This window comes from Dendropsophus ebraccatus, unplaced genomic scaffold (assembly GCF_027789765.1).
Source record: "Dendropsophus ebraccatus isolate aDenEbr1 unplaced genomic scaffold, aDenEbr1.pat pat_scaffold_2002_ctg1, whole genome shotgun sequence".
In the NCBI taxonomy this organism is placed as follows: domain Eukaryota; kingdom Metazoa; phylum Chordata; class Amphibia; order Anura; family Hylidae; genus Dendropsophus; species Dendropsophus ebraccatus.
In genome coordinates this window covers 669-23,286 of record NW_027209439.1, presented here as the reverse complement: position 1 = coordinate 23,286, position 22,618 = coordinate 669, and the positions used below count along the sequence as shown (strand labels likewise).

The 22,618-nt window shown below is 47.1% G+C and overlaps 1 pseudogene; it reads right to left on the bottom strand.

Moving 5' to 3' along the window:
* Positions 1 to 768: 768 nt before the first annotated feature.
* Positions 769 to 18,807, bottom strand: LOC138775755 (dedicator of cytokinesis protein 7-like; annotated as a pseudogene).
* Between the last annotated feature and the right edge of the window lie 3,811 nt (positions 18,808 to 22,618).

The following is a 22,618-nucleotide window of genomic DNA, read 5'->3' as shown; positions in this document are numbered from 1 at the left end:
AGTAGAGGGTATTAATACATACTTTGAAATTCCCCATTGACTTTAATAGGGAAGTAAACATCCCTAAGAATTTGCACAAAAATCTGCTGACATGGCTTTTACTAATGTCTGCTGGGAGTTGTAGTTTTGCAATAACTGGGCAGCCTCAGGTTGGGGAATCACTGATTTATAGGACAGTTACCTGTAAGGGTCCTATTACACGGAACGATTTTTTTAAGGATTAACGACTAACGATAAACGATCGCAAACAAAACTTTATCATTAATAGGGTACTCAAGCAGGGGGGGGCTATTTGGGATCTGGCCAGGGAGGAGGTGGGTGAGAGAAAAGACGTCCACTCACCTCCCCAGATCCAGCGGCGGGTCCCGTATCGCGGCACTCCGGTCCCCGATTCCTGGACGCTTCCTGGTGACTGATGCGGGCCCGAGACGTGACGTCTCAAGTCCGCTCAGCCTGTCAGTAACAGAGGCAGGATCCGCTTCAAGTCCGCTCAGATCCCACCTCTGTCACTGACTGGCTGAGCGGACTTGAGACGTCACGTTTCGAGCCCGCGTCAGACACCAAAAGCGTCCGGAACCGGAGGGCCGCGATACGGGACCTGCCGCTGGATCCAGGGAGGTGAGTGGACGTCTTTTCTCTCAGCACCTCCTCCCCGGCCAGATCAAAAATGCGCCCCCGCGGATCTCTTATATTAGAACCAGACACTTCCGCCAAAAACTGCATTTACATACATGTGAACAATGACATAAAGGATTGTAGAGTTCTTACCAGTAATGGGCGCAGTTTCTAAAACAGAAGATGGTCTCCTCATATCGGCCAGGAACTTATACAGATCTTCGTCACTCAGCCGATCACCTTCCTGAAATATAAACCCCCATTACATGAAGAAAGCCCAGGCAATAAACACACTGACATTATTATGGTTGGATGGATACCTAATACGTGCATATAATTCAGGATTCTCCTCTATGTTTATAGGCTGTTCTCCTTGCTTACTCTGTCACTATTCTCAGTATCTGATCACTGGGCACTAGTGATCACATGCCTACCCCCCCCATGTGGGAATGAATGAGATGGAAGTATACAGGCTCAACCCCAGAGATGTGAGACCTTCATTCTCATGGTCCAGCCTTCATACACTTCTCATATATTCTATTATATGGTCTATTATATGGTCTCATATATGGTTATATGTTTTTATTTTGGGCTAACTTGTTTACTCCCTATTGTGCCCTACCATGGAGCTTAGTGTATAGTGAGCCATGGGGCCCCAGGGTTGACAGCAGAAGAGTTCCCCCAGGCCGTGACTATAAACCCAGGAGGGCCCCCTAGGATCACACTGCAGTTAATCAGATTTAATTGGCTGAAATTGCAGATTCCCCCACAATCCCAGGGATAAAAGCAGGAGCTTGTGTGTCTAGACAGCCGGGCAGCCGCCCCTGGGCAGCAGAGGAGACTGTGCGGGACATATCCTACAGCAGCATTGTAAAATAAGTCCTTGAGGGCTGTCGTAAATAAGGGTCAATCGGTGCGTGTTTGCAGAGCTTGGTAATGTAAGCGGCGGGATGTATGAACAATGGCTCCATCTTGTATCTACACAACCCCCACTCATCGTACACAAATCCCCTACTTACACAGTGCAACGTGCAGCCGATAGCAATGATTTTATTGGCCAGACAAAAGATGTGATAAGCTGAACTATCTCATCACTGGCCCTTTTACACAGACTGATTGCAGGGACATGCGCTCCTATGAACGCTCATTCACTGATATAACCTGCTTAAAAAGGGTCTTAAATGGGTACTCCCCTCTCAGCTTATTAGTACTTTCCATAACAAGCTCATTTCTGCAGGTCTGAGCACTGGGATCCCCATCGATTGCAAGAATGGGCCTCCAATGGTCACTGTAATGAATGGAGTGAATGCACTGGTTTCATGATCCTGGGGCTACCAGTTCAGATGATCGCATAGAAAATGAACGGTCGACCTCATTTTTGTGTCCGTCAAAAAAAAAACCTGATCCGTTTTTTTTTTTTTATAATAGAAGTCAATGGGGAAAAAATGGATCCACACATTGCATCTGTTTTTTTTTCATCAGTTTCTTGCAAAAACGGAGTGTAAACCCAGTCCTAACAGGCCTGTCCCACATCAGATGACTCTGTGGGCTACGGTGGCCATCACACCTGTTTGAAGAAGTTGGTAACCGTCAGAGTTGCCGGCCGGAAGCGGGTCAGGTTGCAGGACTCGTCTCCGCTTGTGGTACGCATCCAGGGACCTCCGACCAACAATGCTGGAGTTGCGACGCTCTGACCATGGAGCCTTTGCGTTCTGGAGAGAGAATAGATAGGTTAGGTTTATAATATCCATCCAGATATCTGCGTAGGAGCTGTATACACTGAACGGCAGGTTACAATCTAAATTTTAGAAGAAAATTTGAAGTGTGTTTTTTTAAAAGATTTTCAGTCCTGAATGCGGAGTTATAGAAGAATAAAGCAGAAAGGACTCGGAGGGCAAGACTGAGCTCCCGCTATAAAGCACAAAGTTCAGTAAAACTTCTGGTGTTCTTAGTAATAGATGGTCTTTAAAAAACAATTCCCACCTCCGCCAACCTTTCCACAGACAAGTATAAAGATGCCAGTGTAATACCTCCAGGTCCTATTTCTAACTCAGTGGAGTCGCGCTCCGGCTCCCGGCGCTGCTCACGATGTTCATTAGATGAATGGCTGTCCACGCAAGGGCATGCGGTACCGTCCCCAGCCGCTGGCAGAACAACTCGCCCTGGCTGCGCAGCTTCTCCAGCTTCTCTTTATTCTGTCAGGACAGTGAAGGATCAGTGCGGGACAAGATGAGCCTGGGCATCACTCAGGGTACAGCACAAGGACAAGAGGGAGTCACATCCTTCCATCTATGTACAGGAGATACTACTGCTACCACAGGTGGAGGGAGGAACATTGAATGGCTGCTCACCTACAATATATGAGATGAGGAGGGAGACATGGGTGACTGATCGGCATTGAGCTGTGGTAGCTGGCACCATAGTGGCGGGGGGGGCTTTAGCGGTTGGCACCATAGTGAAGGGGGACTGTGGTGGCTGGTACCATGGTGGGACTTTGGACAGCTGGCTCCGTAGTGGGGAAGTTATTGGTGGCTGGCACCAAAGTGGAAGGGGGAGCTTTGGTGGTCAGTACCTAGAGTGTGTGTGTGTGTGTGTGTGGGGGGGGGGGGGGTGCTTTGGCGGTCAGCACCATAGTGGAGGGGACTGTGGTGGCTGGCACCATGGTGGGGGGGGGGGTGCTGTGACAGCTGGGTGGGGTGGGGGGGTGGGGTGAGACAGTGTAGTGCAGCCGTGGGCCGTAGTGGGGGGGTTATGTGGTGGCTGGCACCTTAGTGGAGGGGGAAGGTTGTCTGATGACAACTATGGTGGCTGGCGCCACAGTGGGGAAGGGGGGGTCTATGGCGGTCGGCACCGTGGTGGGGGGATGGTGGGGCTGTGACAACTGGCACCGCTCTGGAGAGGGGCGGAATGGGACAGACTGTGGCATGTTTTTTCAGTCGCCGACTATAAATATGTTTCATCTCTTTATCAAGAGGAAGTAGTGGAGCAGCTGAGACGTGTATTATACTGGATTATGTCATTCATCCTGAGAACCTGCACGGTTGGTGACAGGAAGCTTCAGTGACTATCCATTACATATAATCACCTTTGCTGTATCGGCCTCCTTATAGATCATATAGGGTTCCGCGCACTCCCCTATGTCGCCCTGCTGCAGAACCTTTCCAGCTGTAAAAACAACACCATTACTGGAAATTCACAAGGACGTCCACAGACAACAGGACCCACTCTGGTTCACGGCCATGCTTGTCTATTGTTCCCCTTATTGTTCAGCGACTATGACACTGTAGACTGTATTTGCTTAGGAACATGACATAATGATAAAGGCGGTGACACAAAAAGTGCGTGGCACAGATAACACTTACTTTAATAACAAGGAAGACATCTTGGGACGGGTAGGTGATGGAAAAAATGGCGGATCTGGCCAAGGTACTGATGGCCGCCGGGGTGAATACGGGCGCAGCATTCCTTTTATCTGTTCTGAATTTAGGTCAAAGTAGAAGTTTTCTGAAATCTGAGAACACAAAAAAGTTGCAAACAAATTAAATTACAATATTGGAGGGGGATAACGGCCATGGGGGCCATGACTGAACAGCCACCACCATCTGCTCATCTATATTTCCTGTATCTATCCATAGTGGAGAATCCTTTACATATAAGACAGAGCCCCCTGGACAGATACAACACTCAGGTTATGTGAGACAAGGAATCTATGGAGTAAAGATCAGGCTTGTGAGGGGGTTTGTTCATGGTCACTCACCTTCTTCTTCTCCTTTGCATCATATAGAGCCAGAATGGCAAAAGATCGGCTCAATTTCTATCTCAAATCTGAAAAGTAAGAAAAAAATATCAACTTATTTGGTGTAATAGAGATAGGATAAGAACAGACATAATAGATGTGTATATGAGGTGTCCTCTCAATCCCTTAACATACATAGGGGTGTCCGTGCAAGCACTTACAAAGGAGACACTGTGATCGGAACATAGGGGGCATAAAAATAGTTGAGGCATGTGGTCAGCATAGTTATTTATTTTCTAGAGATGCACTGGTCTGGATTTACAGACATTAGGTTGGCGGTGACTGTATGAATGGTAGCTGCATGTATTGGCCTTGCTGCTTCCTTTCCTTGCTCTTTAGTCTCCAGATAGAAAATTTATTTGTTCAGGAATTGGCTAAATTTAAATAATATTCTATCTCCCTCTAGTGGCCGATTATCTGTACTGCGCTGGACATTGTACGCGTCACTGCCGTGTACAATCCTTTTATTAGGCTCTGTTCACACTACCACTAAAGGATAAAATATTATGAAATTTTTCATCAAGTTTAATGGACACCTTGGCAGAACCTGATGCAGCCTGGCATAAATCTATAGGGTCTGTCGTGGCCAGCAGATTAGAAAAAACAGATGTGCAGCTTTGACGCTCAGTGATATTTTATGTAACTTTCTTAAATAAAGACGGAAAAGCAGCCCAGCTCCTGCAGTGAGGAGTTCAAGGTGCTCCAGATTGTAAATAGAGTCCCCCCATAACATCAGCATCTATGAGAAATCCAGCTCATAAACAGGAAAGTCATTGTGTCTGAATGTGGTTGGTAAATGACATAAAACTAATAACACACAAAGCACAAAATATATGCAATAAAGAGCAATAAAAGGCGTCCGGCCACCACCGCAGCTGCGCGTCGCCCCCTGTCCATGTAATGTTGCCCGCTCACATAAAGCCGCCGCCCCAGGGCCACTGATGCAGATTATGACTAATAAAAAGGAAAGACATTATTATTAATGAGGGAAGGAAATTTCTACCAGAAATCATCTCCCCGGGCAAGAACGCCGCTGAGAGCGAAGCGCCATGACGCCTCCCCGATGCCTCGTAATGTGCCAGAGAGGAGAGCCGGGACGGGCACAGATGTGCAGCAGGAAACAAAAGCCACAATTATCACTCGAATATTCCCCGGGAATCACATCTGTTAACCCCTCCAGGACTGAGATGATTTTTTTTTAATACTGCACAGCCAGAATTTTTTATTTAGTCTGTCTTTTTTTTTTTGGACACCATTTTGGCTAACAAGGGAATGAATCATCAAAAAACAACCTATTGTTTAAACCAAGTTTCTACGTTATACATATGTTTTTTTTTTTTATAGTTCAAATATTTTATTGAGTTTTCACATAATATAATATTGGTACTGAAGAAAAGTATTAGTAGCCGTACAAATTCACGAATATACATATCCAATAAAACATGGCCGATAACAATAACTAAATCTTACTCCACTTATACATAGAATGTAGATAGTAGATATATAGTGCTATTTATCACAAGAATATAGTGTACAAATACAGAGCAAATCCTACAAGAATGGATCTAGGGTGCTTGGTGATGATTTTCCCAATTTCCTAATTTTACAATCTGTATTATACTAAAATCCAGAAACCTTGCTCATTCTCACCTCTAGGACTAAAACTAAGCTAAGATTTCCTGTTCTATGATAAAGAGGAGGCTGCTGTAAGGTGATCTGTAGAGAATTACAGTGAAAAGTTACACCAAGGAGACAATAGGAGCTCAGTCTCCCCCTCCCCTGTAGAATGACTTTGGCACAGGACACAGAGCATGCCCAGAATATTGCCCATAAAGAGAATAGTGTCTATGACCACAATGTTTGCTGTAAGGCATGTCACTAAATGCTGTTAAAAACTGTTCAGGCAAGATTTTTTTTCACATATTAACACTAGTCAACAAGAAAATAAACTTTAGTAAAGTTAACCTTGTAAGTTTTTTTTTTTTTTTGCACGATTTTTGTAACACATTTTTTACATTAGATAGTATCACAGGTATCAAAATGCTATTTAAAACTAAACTTTGTTTACTAGGAGACTTCACAATGCAATCTATTAGGCTGTGCCATGGCAGGCCTAGGGACCTTTGCTATTTCCCCACATGTCACAGTCAGCACTGTCAGCTGCATTTGAGGGGTTAAGGATGCTTTCACACCTACAGGATCCGCAGCGGATCTCAGGCTGTAGATTTGCAGCGAGATCTTCTGCGGATCCAGTCCCATTCATCCCTATAGAACACATACTCGCAGCGGATTGACATCCCGCTGTAAGTATGTGCTTTAACCCCCAGCCGCCTGCAGCCAGCCGCCTGCAGCCCGCCACCGAGAGCATACATTACCTGCATATGAGGCTCCCGGCTCTGGTCCCGCTCAGCCAATCTGTGCTGCCGTCCACTGATTGGCTGAGCGGGACCGGAGCCAGGAGCCTGACATCCAGCCGCGTCACTGAGCAGGTAATGTATGCTCTCGGTGGCGGGCTGCAGGCGGCTGGGGGTTAAAGCACATACTTACAGCGGGATGTTAATCCTGCTGCGAGTATGTGCTCTATAGGGATGAATTGGACTGGACCCGCAGCAGATCTCGCTGTAAATCCGCAGCGTGAGATCCGCTCCGGATCCGGTAGGTGTGAAGGCACCCTATAGGGGTTATCCAGGTTTAGAAGCAGCACAGCTACTTTCTTGCAAAAACAGCGCCACCCCTGTCCTCAGGTTGTGTGTGTTATTACAATTTGTTTCCATTTACAGTAATACAACTAAGCTGCATGACCATGCACAAACCGAGGACTAGAGTGGTGCTGTTTGTAGAAAAAAAGAGCCATGTTTTTCAAAGCCTGGACAGCCCTTTCAAATGGTAGAGACTAATGGTAACTCCAATCCCAGCCACTGCAGTGAGATGACGGCTCTTGTAGAGATGATCTTCCTAACATGGATGCTGAATACTGAACTTACTTGAGGCTCAAGCATTTCACTAGCAGCCGCTGCCCAAAGTGTTCTTTTGGTACCTCTGGCACGCTGAGACGCTCAATGGGTTCATCCTGCGGATAAAGCATTAGGATTATATGTTACAGAAAATAAAGTGACAGATAGTATAAAGTAAACCATGTCTCACACAATGGGTGATCTAGCACCTAATCCAAGAACTTCAACCGTATTAACTATGTAATTTGGTGCAGGAGCTGCCTGATCAACCAATCACAGGCTACAGCGGTGCCCCATCTTGGAAAGAGATTGGTTGAGAAGCCAGGTCCTGCATTGAGCACTCTAAAAATTGAGGGACTGGAAAGAGCCAAATGGGGTATAAGGTCAAGGAGATTATGACTTCTTTTTTTCTATTTTTCCCCCATCCAAGCAGCATCTTATTTTTTCTATTTTACAATACATTGGAATATTCTTTCAAAGGGAATGTGTTACCTAACTTCTTTCTTTCTTTATTTATTTAATTTAACTAGAGTTGGATTTTTAATATTTTTTATATATTTAAGAAAAACGTTTTTTTTAGTTTTTTCACTTGTAAGGAAATACAGAAAAAAAACACAATATATTTTCATATTTCCCACTGTTGACCTGAAGAGGGAGCTAACATGGGAATCGGGTGAAGGCAAAGCGACCTGTAATCTGACCTCGCCCTTCTCGCTGCTGGTGACCCCACACCTTCTTTTAGTGACTGTGTTCAAAAGAAAAGGGGGATTATAAAGAGAGTCTATGGAACTTCCAGTGGACGTGATTGCCGGAAGTTCCATAGACTCCATTATAATGATGTTCCAGCTTGAATCCATATAAGATCAGTCACAGCCTGTATAGGAGGAGAGGGAGAAGACTGCTCATACTGGCTGCTGTATACCTGCTGAGGTTAGTGGTAATCACAAAGCACTCTCTCTGGGGGCTCCAAAAGTATGGCGTCTGGCTCCCTCTTCCTCTCTATGTGTGCCGTGAGCTGCCCATGTGAGCTATCAGCTTCATTGTACCAGAACTGACAGGAGCCATCTATAGCCTCTTATATACTGTTTGCTGCCATAAAGCATCGGTGTATGTGTCGTGCAGTGACCATTACACACATGCTATTGCAAATGGCAGCCCCCCACTGCACCACATTATCGTCATTTTATTTAATGACATTTAAAAAAAAATAAATAATAATAATAATAGAATAAATAAATATTTCTGCAGCTCCTATCCATATCCATGGTAACAGACAACAAAAAACGCTCTGTAGTCAGGCTCTGCAGTCATGTTCACTTTCATCTGTTCCCAGTTTGAATGTCGGTTCAGACTGTTCAGTCTGTTACGATGGAGACACATAGGTCCTCTTCCAGAAACAGCGCCACTCTTGTCTTCAGGTTGGGCATTGTATTGCTGCTGAGTTCTATTGGGGTAAATGGGGTTGTAATACAACACACAACCTGAAGATAGGTGTGGTGCTGTTTGGAAGAAAGCATCCACCTTTTTCTAATCTTGCATAACCCCTTTATGTACAGAAAAGTTCTTTACATTCTCCTATATCTCTGTACATACAACATGTGATCACTCATATGCTGTAATATTATGGCAGCACAAGTCCGGCCCTGTACTATCTATAGGTCCAATACCTCGTCCTGAGCTGGGTGTAGTGCAAAGATTTCTTTATGTCTATTCGACTTCCTTTGGTGTTCATTTTGGTGATCAATCTCCTCGTTCGGCGTCCGGTCCAAGAGGCTGGACAGCAAGGCGTCAGGCAGCGAGTTCTTCAGGTCAAAAATGCTGCAGGCCCAACTACCGCGGGGCGTGTCATCTATAGACATGGAGCGCCTCTTCAGATCATCCTGCAGGGTAGAAGAAACATTCATGTCTGTCAGCCTGATACGCTGCATCCTTATTATCACATATCCTACTGATCACCCATGAGACCCTGCCACATACTGCAACATAATTTCTGGATACAAAGCAGATAAAAGGTATAAATTGGACCCTATTAGTCACTAATATAATATGTTCAATCCACTACAGTCCAAATGAAAACCCCCAATAGTGCACCTGCTCGTCCTGATAGCTGCTGCTCTCCGGGGCGTCATCTGACTCAAAGACTTGCTTAGGAAGACCCTTCTGCCTCTCCTTCTGCTTGTCTAAGGTGTTGGGGTTAAAGCCCGTGCCAAGCTTGTGGTATCTGTCAAAAACAACGCTTGTTAGTAAGACATCTCAGCAGCATCTCGGTATATAGCTGTATAATTCTCCCATGCTTTACACTGCAGCTCTGTTTCATCACACTGGCTGCTGTGTATAAGCAGCAGCCCAGCAGGAAGCACAGTCCCTCCCCCACACTGTAGGAAGTGTAAGGGCCCTATTCCACCGGACGATTATCGTTCAGATTATCGTTAAATCGTTCGAATCTAAACGATAATCGTTCGGTTGAAATGCAGCTAACGATTAACGACCGAACGAGAAATCGTTGATCGCTTTATAAGACCTGGACCTATTTTTATCGTTGCTCGTTCGCAAAACGTTCGCAAATCGTTCATATTGAATAAGACATCGTTCAGTCGTTCGCAATAGATACGAACGCAATAGCGAATAAATAGCGAAGAACAAACGATCGCAATTACGATCATAAGTAACGATCATCGTTCCATGGAAATGAGTGAACGTTTTCAGGTCTTTCGCAATAGCGGTCGTTTGAGATCGTTAATTGTTAACGATACTGTGAACGATAATCGTCCGGTGGAATAGGGCCTTAAGTACATGGGATCCAATAAAACTTAATTGAAGTCCTGTACACTTTCCACAGAGGCATTAAAACTGAACTCTTTGGAACTTTTGCATTGATTACCTTTTTCCCCCTGCACTGTGGGTATTTACTCACTATGCACAATGAAAAGCATAAATGATTCACCTGTCTATGAGTTAGGGCCCTATTCCACCGGATGATTATCGTTCAGATTATCATTAAATCGTTCAAATCTAAACGATAATCGTTCGGTTTGAAAGGCAGTTAACGATTAACGACCGAACGGGAAATCGTTGATCGCTTTATAAGACTTGGACCTATTTTTATCGTTGCTCGTTCGCAAAACGTTCGCAAATAGTTCGCATTGAATAAGACGTGCTTGGTCGTTCACAGTAGATACGAACGCAATAGCGAAAAAATGATCGCAATACGATCATAAGTAACGATTATGGTTCCATGGAAATGAATGAACGTTTTCAGGTCTTTCGCAATAGCGGTCGTTTGAGATCGTTAACGATTATGCGAACAATAATTGTCCGGTGGAATAGGGTCCTATTTCACGGGCCGACCAGGGCCCGATCAACAATGTAAACGAGCGCCGATCTGCTAGATCGGTGCTCGTTTACTGGGCCTATTCCAAGGCCCGATAATCGTTTAGCGAGGGCTGCAGGGACATCGTTACCGATGTCCTTAAAGCCCTTGTTTCATACTTTACCTATCTAGGCTGCAGGTCTTCAGGTCTTCTGCACTCCTTCTCCCGATCCCGCGCGCAGCAGCAGCCTGTCTGAACTGACAGACCACTCAGCCAATCACTGGCCGCGGCGGTCCCCGGACAGTGATTGGCTGAGCGGTCTGTCAGCTCGGAAAGGCCGCTCCGAAGCTACTGCTGCGCGCGGGACCGGGAGAAGGAGTGCAGAAGACCTGCAGCCTGGATAGGTAAAGTATGATGTTTTTAAATTGTCGGTCGCCCGCTGCGCACCGCTATTACACGTAGCAATGCGCAGGTGGCGACCAATGATTTTAGATTTTAACCTTAATGAACGATCAGCCGATGACACGATCATCGGTTCATCGCTCTCTCTATTCCACCGAGCGATGATCGGCCGAATCGGGCCGATTATCGCTCCGTGGAATAGGTCCCTAAGTTACAGTCTGTTTGTCACTATTTGCACTCTGAAAACAGTGAGATCACAAAGAAAAAGAAGATACAACTAAACTAAGACACAGACAGCTGTAGTGTGTAGATCTTTATTCGGCACAGTGAGTAAACATCCACAGTGCAAGGAGAAGAAAAAGTTATTGATGCTAAAATTTAGATAAATCTGCCGGGTTCACTTACTTTTTCTAGCACTATCTGGCAGAATAAATTGATACCACATAGAGAATTGTCCACAAGTAAACTTACTTCCGGTTGACGATTGCCCAGTCCTCGGTGTAGCTTCGCACACAATCCTTGACATGTGGGTCCAACTCACTATATGACAAACAACAAACAAGTGAAAATCATAAAAAGATACCAGGGTAGATTTGTGGTGGCAAATGCACCAAATATATGGAGTAATTATGCGCCACATTTATTACGGATCTTAGACACTTTGAGGGAATTTATCATTGGCTTATGCCTGTTTTCAGGCAAAAAAAAGTTGCATGTTTTTGAGCAAAAATGAGACTTTTTGAGTGATTTACACTGCACTTGCTACAGGGTTTTCCAGTGGGCGAGGCTTGGGTGAAAAGGGTGTGGCCACAGCCATCCAACAGACTTACCCCGATTTGCACCAGTGACCTGGAGTAAATTTACACATGCCTGGCGCAGTTTAAAGGGGTGCGGCGCTAAACATTTATTCACAAAATAACACACATTACAAAGTTATACAACTTTGTAATGTGTGTTATGTATGTGAATGGCCCCCTTCCCCGTGTTTTCCCCCAGCCACGCTAGACCCGGAAGTGTTGGTGCATTATACTTACCGCATTCGTGTCGACCCCCGTTCGCCATCTTGGGACAATGACGTCGTCTTCGGGAGGCCGGCCAAACCGCTCCATCCATCCCTCATGCCGGCCCCCCTCTGCCGGGTCACCAGCTGCTCAGCCGCAATTGGCTGAGCACAGTTATGAGCAGCCAATCGCGGCTGAGCAGCTGATGACGCAGCAGAGGGACGGATGGAGCGGTTCGGCTGGCCTCCCGAAGACGACGTCATTGTCCCAAGATGGCGAACGGGGGTCGACACGAATGCGGTAAGTATAATGCACCAACACTTCCGGGTCTAGTGTGGGTGGGGGGAAACACGGGGAAGGGGGCCATTCACATAAATAACACACATTACAAAGTTGTATAACTTTGTAATGTGTGTTATTTTGTGAATAAATGTTTAGCGCCGCACTATCCCTTTAAAGGGAATGCCCAGGATTAGAAAAAGCACAGCTACTTTTGTGCAAAATGGTGCCACCCCTGTCATCAGGTTGTGTGTGGTTTTACAGTTCAGCTCCATTCACTTCAATGGAACCAAGATGCAAAACCCCACATCCAAACTGAGGACAAGAGTGGTGCTGTTTTTTGGAAGAAAGCAGCTATGCCTTTAAAGGGGTTTTCTGATTATAACTTATTTGTTCCCATTCACAGTCTCCATAGAGAATGAATAGAGCTGCGGGCCACACTGTGGGTCTGTTCCAAACAAAGGAGGGCCAGGGCCTATTTAGAGATTGCATGAGGGGGGTCATGGAGGACCACCCGCAACCTCTTACTTGTCTCCTATCCCGTGGAGGATACAGTACTTATAAGCTGCTGTATGTCGTGCAGAAAGTTATGTATTATTTCCAGTCTGGAGAGTAGGAGAGGTTTTCTATGGGGATTTGCTGCTGCTCTGGAGAGTTGCTGACATGGACAGAGGTGGCAGCAGAGAGCACTGTGTCAGACTGGAAAGAATACACCACTTCCTGCAGAACATACAGCAGCTGATAAGTACTGATTTGAATAATTTTTTTTCTAAACTACCCCTTTAAACCAATGAAAACAGCTGATTTAAACTTTCAACCAATACACTGAGACTACACTCAATGGCCGGACATTGTCCATTTTCCGAGCGGGGCAAACACGTAACATCAAGAGGGGTGTTGAGAATTACCTCTCCTCCGGCACAGACGACACCACCGTCCGGCATTCTCTCGGCGTATAGATGACCTCCACATCGTCGGCAGGGAATTCGTACAGATCTCTTACAGGGCCAGAGTCGGCGACTATCGGATGACTGGTGAGATACTCTTCAAAATCCACAGGGTCGACCACCTCGGTGAGAGGGACCTGAATTACAGAATTAAAGAGAAAGCAGAGAAGCTACAGACCCTGCAGGTGGGATATGGTGTGAAATACCGATGACGGTGAACACGGCAACTTACAGAGGCATGGTGGGATCCGCCACCGACGCTCAGGTTCTTGTGCAGCTGCGGGGAGCCATATTGTCCTGAGATTTGTTTGCGTACCTCTGCGGCCACGGTCCTAAGAAGAAGAACGATGAATAGATTTACAAAACAACAAGAATTATACGATTAATGCGCCAAATGTATTAAATTTAATTGGTGTAAGATATTGGAGTGTAGTGCGGCAGACATCAGGCGGCATAAAGGGGTGGGAGCCGGACGACAGGCCCTTTACAGGGTGATTGTCCTCCAATCCAAATATCCCTATCTGATATTTATGCATTAAGAGATTAATATTAATAGCAACATTCTGAAATTCATAAAAGGCGTAGGCGAGCGGCAGAACATGCCCACCGGCCATCCGGGCTCGGTCTGCAAAATATCGCTGGAAAAAGAGGGAAAAAAAAATGCAACAGCCGCAAAGAAGTCAATAGATCTTTGTGTGATGCTGAGTGATGGGATCCGGCTGCCGCCTCCGATGACGATGGACGAGGATTGCATATATATAATCTATTAGGAAAACTGCATGTAAAAGAATGGAAGGTGATCACACTAAACTGTGGAGGGGATATGAAGCGCAAGCTGATCAACTTAAAGGGGCAAGTACTGCAAGGAATGAGGTGTACAGGCATAGCTCCATAGACATAAGGGTGACATAGAAGAGCAGAGGTGGAAATGTACCTGTATAGGCCATAGGATCCCACATAAGTGATCTCATGACAGTCAAAGTACCCTGACACCACATAGGTCACATTACAGCAGGCCTAGTACCCTGATCCCACATAGGTCATACAATAGCAGCCCTAGTACCCTGATCCCTCATAGATGATATGATAGCAGCCCTAGTACCCTGATCCCACATAGATGATATGATAGCAGCCCTAGTACCCTGATCCCCCATAGATGATATGATAGCAGCCCTAATACCCTGATCCCCATAGATGATATGATAGCAGCCCTAGAACCCTGATCCCCCATAGATGATATGATAGCAGCCCTAATACCCTGATCCCTCATAGATATGATAGCAGCCCTAGTACCCTGACCCCACATAAATGATATGATAGCCCTAGTACCCTGATCCCCCATAGATGATATGATAGCAGCCCTAATACCCTGATCCCTCATAGATGATATGATAGCAGCCCTAGTACCCTGACCCCACATAAATGATGATAGCCCTAGTACCCTGATCCCTCATAGATGATATGATAGCCCTAGTACCCTGATACCACATAGATGGTATGATAGCCCTAGTACCCTGAATCCCACACAGATGATATGACAGCCCTAGTACCCTGATCCCACATAGATGATATGATAGCCCTAGTACCCTGATCCCACATAGATGATATGGTAGCAGCCCTAGTACCCTGACCCCACATAGATGATATGGTAGCAGCCCTAGTACCCTGATCCCACATAGATGATATGGTAGCAGCCCTATGACTGACCCTACATAGATGATATGGTAGCAGCCCTAGTACACTGACCCCACATAGATGATATGGTAGCAGCCCTAGTACACTGACCCCACATAGCTGATATGGTAGCAGCCCTATGACTGACCCTACATAGATGATATGGTAGCAGCCCTAGTACACTGACCGCACATAGATGATATGGTAGCAGCCCTATGACTAACCCTAAAGGCCTTTTTTACAGGAGCCAATTACTGGCAACAAGTGTTCCTAGAATTGCTCAATTAGCCAATAATCAGCCTGTGTAAAAGTGATCAGTCGACGAACGTGAAAACGCCTGCTTGCTGGCTGATTAAATCTTTTGTCCGGCCATAAAATTAAAGGGGTTGGCCACTTTATAGTAAAATAGGTCAGTACAAAGTATTAGTAAGTGTACTCACTGTATATACTGACAGCAGCTCCCTGTGTACCTCATAGAGCTAATATCAGACTCCCCTCCTCCAGGCTGTACTGCCCTGCTCTGTTTTGTTTCAGTCCATAAAATGGCTGACATGGAGGAGCATGTGACCAGGCCCTGTCCCCTGTGTTCTCCATAGACATATACAGGCTAAGTGGTGGACACTGGGGGCGGGGCATGGTCACATGCTCCTCCATGTCGGCCATCTTATGGACCAAAACACCACAGAGCAGGGCAGCCCAGCCTGGAGGAGGGGAGTCTGATATTAGCGATATGAGGTACACAGGGAGCTGCTGTCAGTATATACAGTGAGTACACAGGGAGCTGCTGTCAGTATATACAGTGAGGACAGTTACTAATACTGTACACTGAGCAATTTTACTATAAAGTGGCCACCCCCTTTAATCGTTATTGGCCGCACATCTTGCTGCAGCTTCTTTCTCTCTGAACAAAGGGGTCATCTATGGGTGGTTGTTCTAGACGGCCCCATACAGCTTACACCAGCATCAAGTGTGTCTGACATTAGTCCAAGTAAGCTATCATCATAAATGGCCTGATAATCATGCAGGATCATTAGCGATGTCTGTGCAGCCCTTGTAAAATAATAAACTTAAACATTCCTCCCCGTGCTCCCTGATGTCCTGCTAGCTTCGGCCAGTTCCCCGCAGTGTCTGTAGTGACAGGCCAAACACCGGACAGTGCTGCGACCAGTGATTGGCTGAGCCGTCTGTCACTTCAGACACACCAGGGGAAGAATGTTTACGTTTATTTTTTTTAACACATTCGTCGGCCACGCATTACTATTACACATGGCGATGTGCACCCGGCGACCAATGATTTTAGGTCAGGACCAAAAGACACAATGGGGGAAATTTATCCAACATGTAGTAAAGTGAAACTGGCTCAGTTGCCCCTAGCAACCAATCAGATTCCACCTTTCATTCCTCACAGACTCTTTGGAAAATGAAAGGTGGAATCTGATTGGTTGCTAGGGGCAACTGAGCCAGTTTCACTTTACACCATGTTTGATAAATCTCCCCCTTGAGCTAATGATCACTGTTGTTATTACACGGAGCAATGATCTGCTGAACGGTCCTGATTTGGCAGATTATGGCTCCGAGTAATAGACATAGGTGAGGTCACGACACAGTTTCACACAGTCTCTAAGTGTCATGTTTGGGTTGTATTAACAGGACCTGTGTGGGAGACCCCATGGAATGGGAGGGACACTTTAAGGTGCCTTTAGTGATTTCATGCAGATATATACAGCGCAGGCTCCACTGTATGCGGCGGAGAGAACGGCACCAAATTCAAAATATATGTACATTACCAAAACTACTACTGTGCACAATGCTGAACAATGAATTAAGCTCTGGAGGCACACTTAACTGCAGATCACACCTGCATCTCTGCTGCATTGATTTGGAATAGGAGATTGTGTATATACACTCACCGGCCACTTTATTAGGTACACCTGTCCAACTGCACGTTACCACTGAATTTCTAATCAGCCAATCACATGGCGGCAACTCAGTGCATTTTGGCATGTAGACATGGTCAAGACAATCTCCTGCAGTTCAAACCGAGCATCAGTATGGGGAAGAAAGATGATTTGATTGCCTTTGAACGTGGCATGGTTGTTGGTGCCAGAAGGGCTGGTCTGAGTATTTCATAAACTGCTGATCTACTGGGATTTTCACGCACAACCATCTCTAGGGTTTACAGAGAATGGTCCGAAAAAGAAAAAACATCCAGTGAGCGGCAGTTCTGTGGGCGGAAATGCCTTGTTGATGCCAGAGGTCAGAGGAGAATGGGCAGACTGGTTCCAGCTGATAGAAAGGCAACAGTGACTCAAATAGCCAACCATTACAACCAAGGTAGGCAGAAGAGCATCTCTGAACGCACAGTACGTCGAACTTTGAGGCAGATGGGCTACAGCAGCAGAAGACCACACCGGGTGCCACTCCTTTCAGCTAAGAACTGGAAACTGAGGCTACAATTTGCACAAGCTCATCGAAATTCGACAGTAGAAGATTGGAAAAAACGTTGCCTGGTCTGATGAGTCTCGATTTCTGCTGCGACATTCGGATGGTAGGGTCAGAATTTGGCGTCAACAACATGAAAGCATGGATCCATCCTGCCTTGTATGAACGGTTCAGGCTGGTGGTGGTGGTGTCATGGTGTGGGGAATATTTTCTTGGCACTCTTTGGGCCCCTTGGTACCATTGAGCATCGTTGCAACGCCACAGCCTACCTGAGTATTGTTGCTGACCATGTCCATCCCTTTATGACCACAATGTACCCAACATCTGATGGCTACTTTCAACAGGATAATGCGCCATGTCATAAAGCTAGAATCATCTCAGACTGGTTTCTTGAACATGACTATGAGTTCACTGTACTCAAATGGCCTCCACAGTCACCAGATCTCAATCCAATAGAGCATCTTTGGGATGTGGTGGAACGGGAGATTGGCATCATGGATGTGCAGCCGACAAATCTGCGGCAACTGTGTGATGCCATCATGTCAATATGGACCAAAATCTCTGAGGAAGCTTCCAGCACCTTGTTGTATCTATGCCACCAAGAATTGAGGCAGTTCTGAAGGCAAAAGGGGGTCCAACCCGTTACTAGCATGGTGTACCTAATAAAGTGGCCGGTGAGTGTGTGTGTGTATATATATATATATATATATATATATATATATATATATATATATATATATACATACACACACACACACAGAGTTCAGCTTCCAGCTCAGAAAATAGGATACATACGGTATATTTTTAAGCAATGAGTCAGTATATGTTTTGAAGAAGTGATGGGAATGATGAAGCTAACAGGCGGGGAGGAGCGTCATCCCTGAGCGAGGCTGCGGGGGCGATGACACCAGGCGTCCGGCTATCTGCTGTGGAATAAGGGGAAATGAGACAAGTGACTTCTACCCGCCGGTATGGGTATAGAGCAATAAAACTCTTTCTTATTAAGGCATGCTGGGAGTTGTAGTATCCTAACAGCGGGAGACTCACACATACAGGGGGAGATTTATCAAACACGGTGTAAAGTGAAACTGGCTCAGTTGCCCCTAGCAACCAATCAGATTCCACCTTTCATTCCTCACAGACTCTTTGGAAAATGAAAGGTGGAATCTGATTGGTTGCTAGGGACAACTGGGCCAGTTTCACTTTACACCACGTTTGATAAATCTCCCCTTCTGTTCTTATAAGTGTAATATGACGATTGACGACCCTTACCAATGCGCCATAAAGGGCTTTTCTAGTAGTGGTCACATGACCTTGCACCTTCTCCTCCATGTTCCATTTACTGATCACATGGTTAGACTTGATGGACATGTGTCTTTTTTCCATCTCGCTATCTATGGAACATTTTTCTCTGCAAAGAAACTCCCACTGGTAACAGCACTTCATCACTAGGTCTTAGACCAAGGGTAGGGAAACTTGGCTCTCCAGCTGTTGCAAAACTACAACTCCCATCATGCCTGGACAGCCAAAGCTTTAGCTGTGCAGGCATGATAGGAGTTGTAGTTTTGCAACAGCTGGAGAGCCAAGATTCCCTTACCCCTGTGTTAGATACTGAACTGGGTTACTAAAGATGATGGGTAAGCTCGCCCCATTACTGCCAGTAGGGTGTTAGCTTGTGCCACCATGGTGGCCAATGAGGGACAGTCTTGCTCCATTGCCGTAGGCTGATCTGCCCATGTGACTGTAAGGGAACATGGTGCATCATGGGCTATGTAGTTTTCAGCCATTACTAAAATTACTAACTAACCTCTCCCCCATGGTAAGGAGCACTAGACTGCCATAAATGAAGGTATCCCCCTACATAGCAGATGTGAACATTCTACATAGAAGGAGATTTTGTGAACAGTTTGATACATTGTTACCGGCTGCTAATCCCTACAGTACAGGAGATCCCTACAGTACAGGATCAGCAGCCAAACTCTGAGGAGACCCAACCACATATATAGAATACAAAGAAATTTCGTACACCAACGACAAACTCCACCACGCCTGACCGACTATTCACTTCTGCTCCATCACTAATTATCAGAAAATTACTGCACGAACAACCAGCACAGCGCCAATACCAGCTCCATTGTTCTCCCTCACATCCCCCCAAACCAGGTGGAGGAGGGGGCCGGGGGAGAGTCAGACCCAACCCCAAGCATGACAAGTGCAGAATAGTGGCATCTACCACCTGCCGGGGGCTCCCTGGTGCTGATGCTGTACATTACATTACTGATCCTGAGTTACATCCTGTATTATACTCCAGAGCTGCACTCACTATTCTGCTGGTGGGGTCACTGTGTACATACATTACATTACTGATCCTGAGTTACATCCTGTATTATACTCCAGAGCTGCACTCACTATTCTGCTGGTGGGGTCACTGTTTATGTCCGCCGATCGGTGTCTTCTATTACACAAGACAATTATCGTCTGTAACAGCCGATATCAGCCCTATACGGACAATAATCTTTCGTGTGATAGGGCCTTTAAATCCAGTATTATATTCCAGAGCTGCATTCACTATTCTGCTGGTGGGGGTCACTGTGTACATACATTACATTACTTATCCTGTACTGATCCTGAGTTACATCCTGTATTATACCCCAGAGCTGCAGTCACTATTCTGCTGGTGGGGTCACTGTGTACATACATTACATTACTTATCCTGTACTGATCCTGGGTTACATCCTGTATTATACTCCAGAGCTGCACTCACTATTCTGCTGGTGGGGTCACTGTGTACATACATTACATTACATTACTGATCCTGTGCTGATCCTGAGTTACATCCTGTATTATACCCCAGAGCTGCACTCACTATTCTGCTGCTTTTCCCTGCACTCTCAGTAAACTCCTCCCCGATCCCCCTCTCAGCTCCTATAACACTGGAGACAGCTAAGTATATATATCAGGTGAGTGTACAGTGCCAAGTATACAGATAGCAGGGATGTCGCTCTCCTCTCCTGGCAGACATGGTCCCTGTATATATATATCCCCCTCAGGTAACGCTTAGGCTGTATCCATCATGCCCGCTGTATTACTGAAAAGCCTTTGATCAGTTGTTAGAACGGTTACTGATCCCACCCAGAATATAAGACCAAAGACAAAGGGATCAGGCCTACAACAGGCCGCACCTGCCCCACAGGCTGCCAGAGCATGCTGGGAGTTGTAGTTCTGTCACTTTTGGGGGCGGGGGGGCACCAAACAACTAATTTGACTCTAAGTGGCCGTGACAGTAAGAACTTTCATAGGGAACCAAGAGCAGGGGGCAGTGATGGGTATCTTGGAGCTTTAGCTTTCTGGGGCTTCTCAGATGTGATACCCTGATACAGGACCCTGAAGTGTCAGCCAGAGACCCCAACAGGACAGAGGACCCCCCAATCCTGGGGGTGTGACTAAGTTACAAAATAATAACGACAATGATGATGATCAGGAGGAGGAGGAGCAGGCAGCTCCGTGCCCCAGGACAAACTTATTTTTGGCCCTGAGGATGTGAGATGTGTCCTGAAGCCATATATTACTGGGGGCCTCTCCCAGGTGCGATATTATTGGGGGCCCCTATAAGGTATCGCTGGGTGTGTGTGATATTATTGGGGAGCCCTATAGGGTATCACTGAGGGACGCTCGGGGGGGGTGATATTATTGGGGGCCCCTATAGGGTATCACTTAGGACTGCCTGGGGGGGGGAGTAATATTATTGGGGGCCCCTATAGGGTATCACTGAGGGCCGCTCCAGGGGGGTTGGGTGGTATTATTGGGGGCCCCCATAGGGTATCACTGAGGGCCGCTCGGGGGGGGGGGGGGTGATATTATTGGGGGCCCCTGTAGGGTATCACTGAGGGCCGTCCGGGGGGGGGTTGGGTGATATTATTGGGGGCCCCTGTAGGGTATCACTGAGGGCCCGTCCGGGGGGGGGTTGGGTGATATTATTGGGGGCCCCTGTAGGGTATCACTGAGGGCCGTCCAGGGGGGTTGGGTGATATTATTGGGGGCCCCTACAGGGTATCACTGAGGGCCGGTCGGGGGGGGGGGGTGATATTATTGGGGGCCCCTATAGGGTATCACTGAGCGCCGCTCGGGGGGGGGGGGGGGGTGATATTATTGGGGGCCCCTATAGGGTATCACTGAGGGCCGTCCGGGGGGGTGATATTATTGGGGGCCCCTATAGGGTAACACTGAGGGCCGTTCAGGGGGGGGGGGTGATATTATTGGGGGCCCCTATAGGGTATCTCTCTAGGGGGGGGGGGGGGGGGTTATATTATTGGGGCCCCTGTAGGGTATCATTGAGGGCAGTTCGGGGGGGGGGGGGGTTGGGTGATATTATTGGGGGCCCCTGTAGGGTATCACTGAGGGCCGTTCGGGGGGGAGGGGATATTATTGGGGGCCCCTATAGGGTATCACTGAGGGCCGTCCGGGGGTGGGGATATTATTGGGGGCCCCTATAGGGTATCACTGAGGGCCGTCCGGGGGTGGGGATATTATTGGGGGCCCCTATAGGGTATCACTGAGGGCCGTCCGGGGGGGGGGGGGGATGTTATTGGGGGCCCCTATAGGGTATCTCTGGGGGCCACTCTGGGGGGGGGTGTGTTATTATTGGGGGCCCCTATAGGGTATCACTGAGGGCCACTCTGGGGGGGGGTGTTATTATTGGGGGCCCCTATAGGGTATCACTGAGGGCCGTCCGGGGGTGGGGATATTATTGGGGGCCCCTATAGGGTATCACTGAGGGCCGTCCGGGGGGGGGATATTATTGGGGGCCCCTATAGGGTTATCTCTGGGGGGGGGGGGTTGGGTGATATTATTGGGGGCCCCTATAGGGTATCACTGAGGGCCACTCAGGGGGGGGGGTGGTTATTATTGGGGGCCCCTATAGGGTATCACTGAGGGCCGTCCGGTCGGGGGGGGGGGGGGGGATATTATTGAGGGCGCCTGTAGGGTATCACTGAGGGCCGTCCGGATGGGGATATTATTGGGGGCCCCTATAGGGTATCACTGAGGGCCGCTCCCGGGGGGGGGGTGATATTATTGGGGGCCCCTGTAGGGTATCACTGAGGGCCACTCTGGGGGGGTGTTATTATTGGGGGCCCCTATAGGGTATCACTGAGGGCCGTCCCGGGGGTGGGGATATTATTGGGGGCCCCTATAGGGT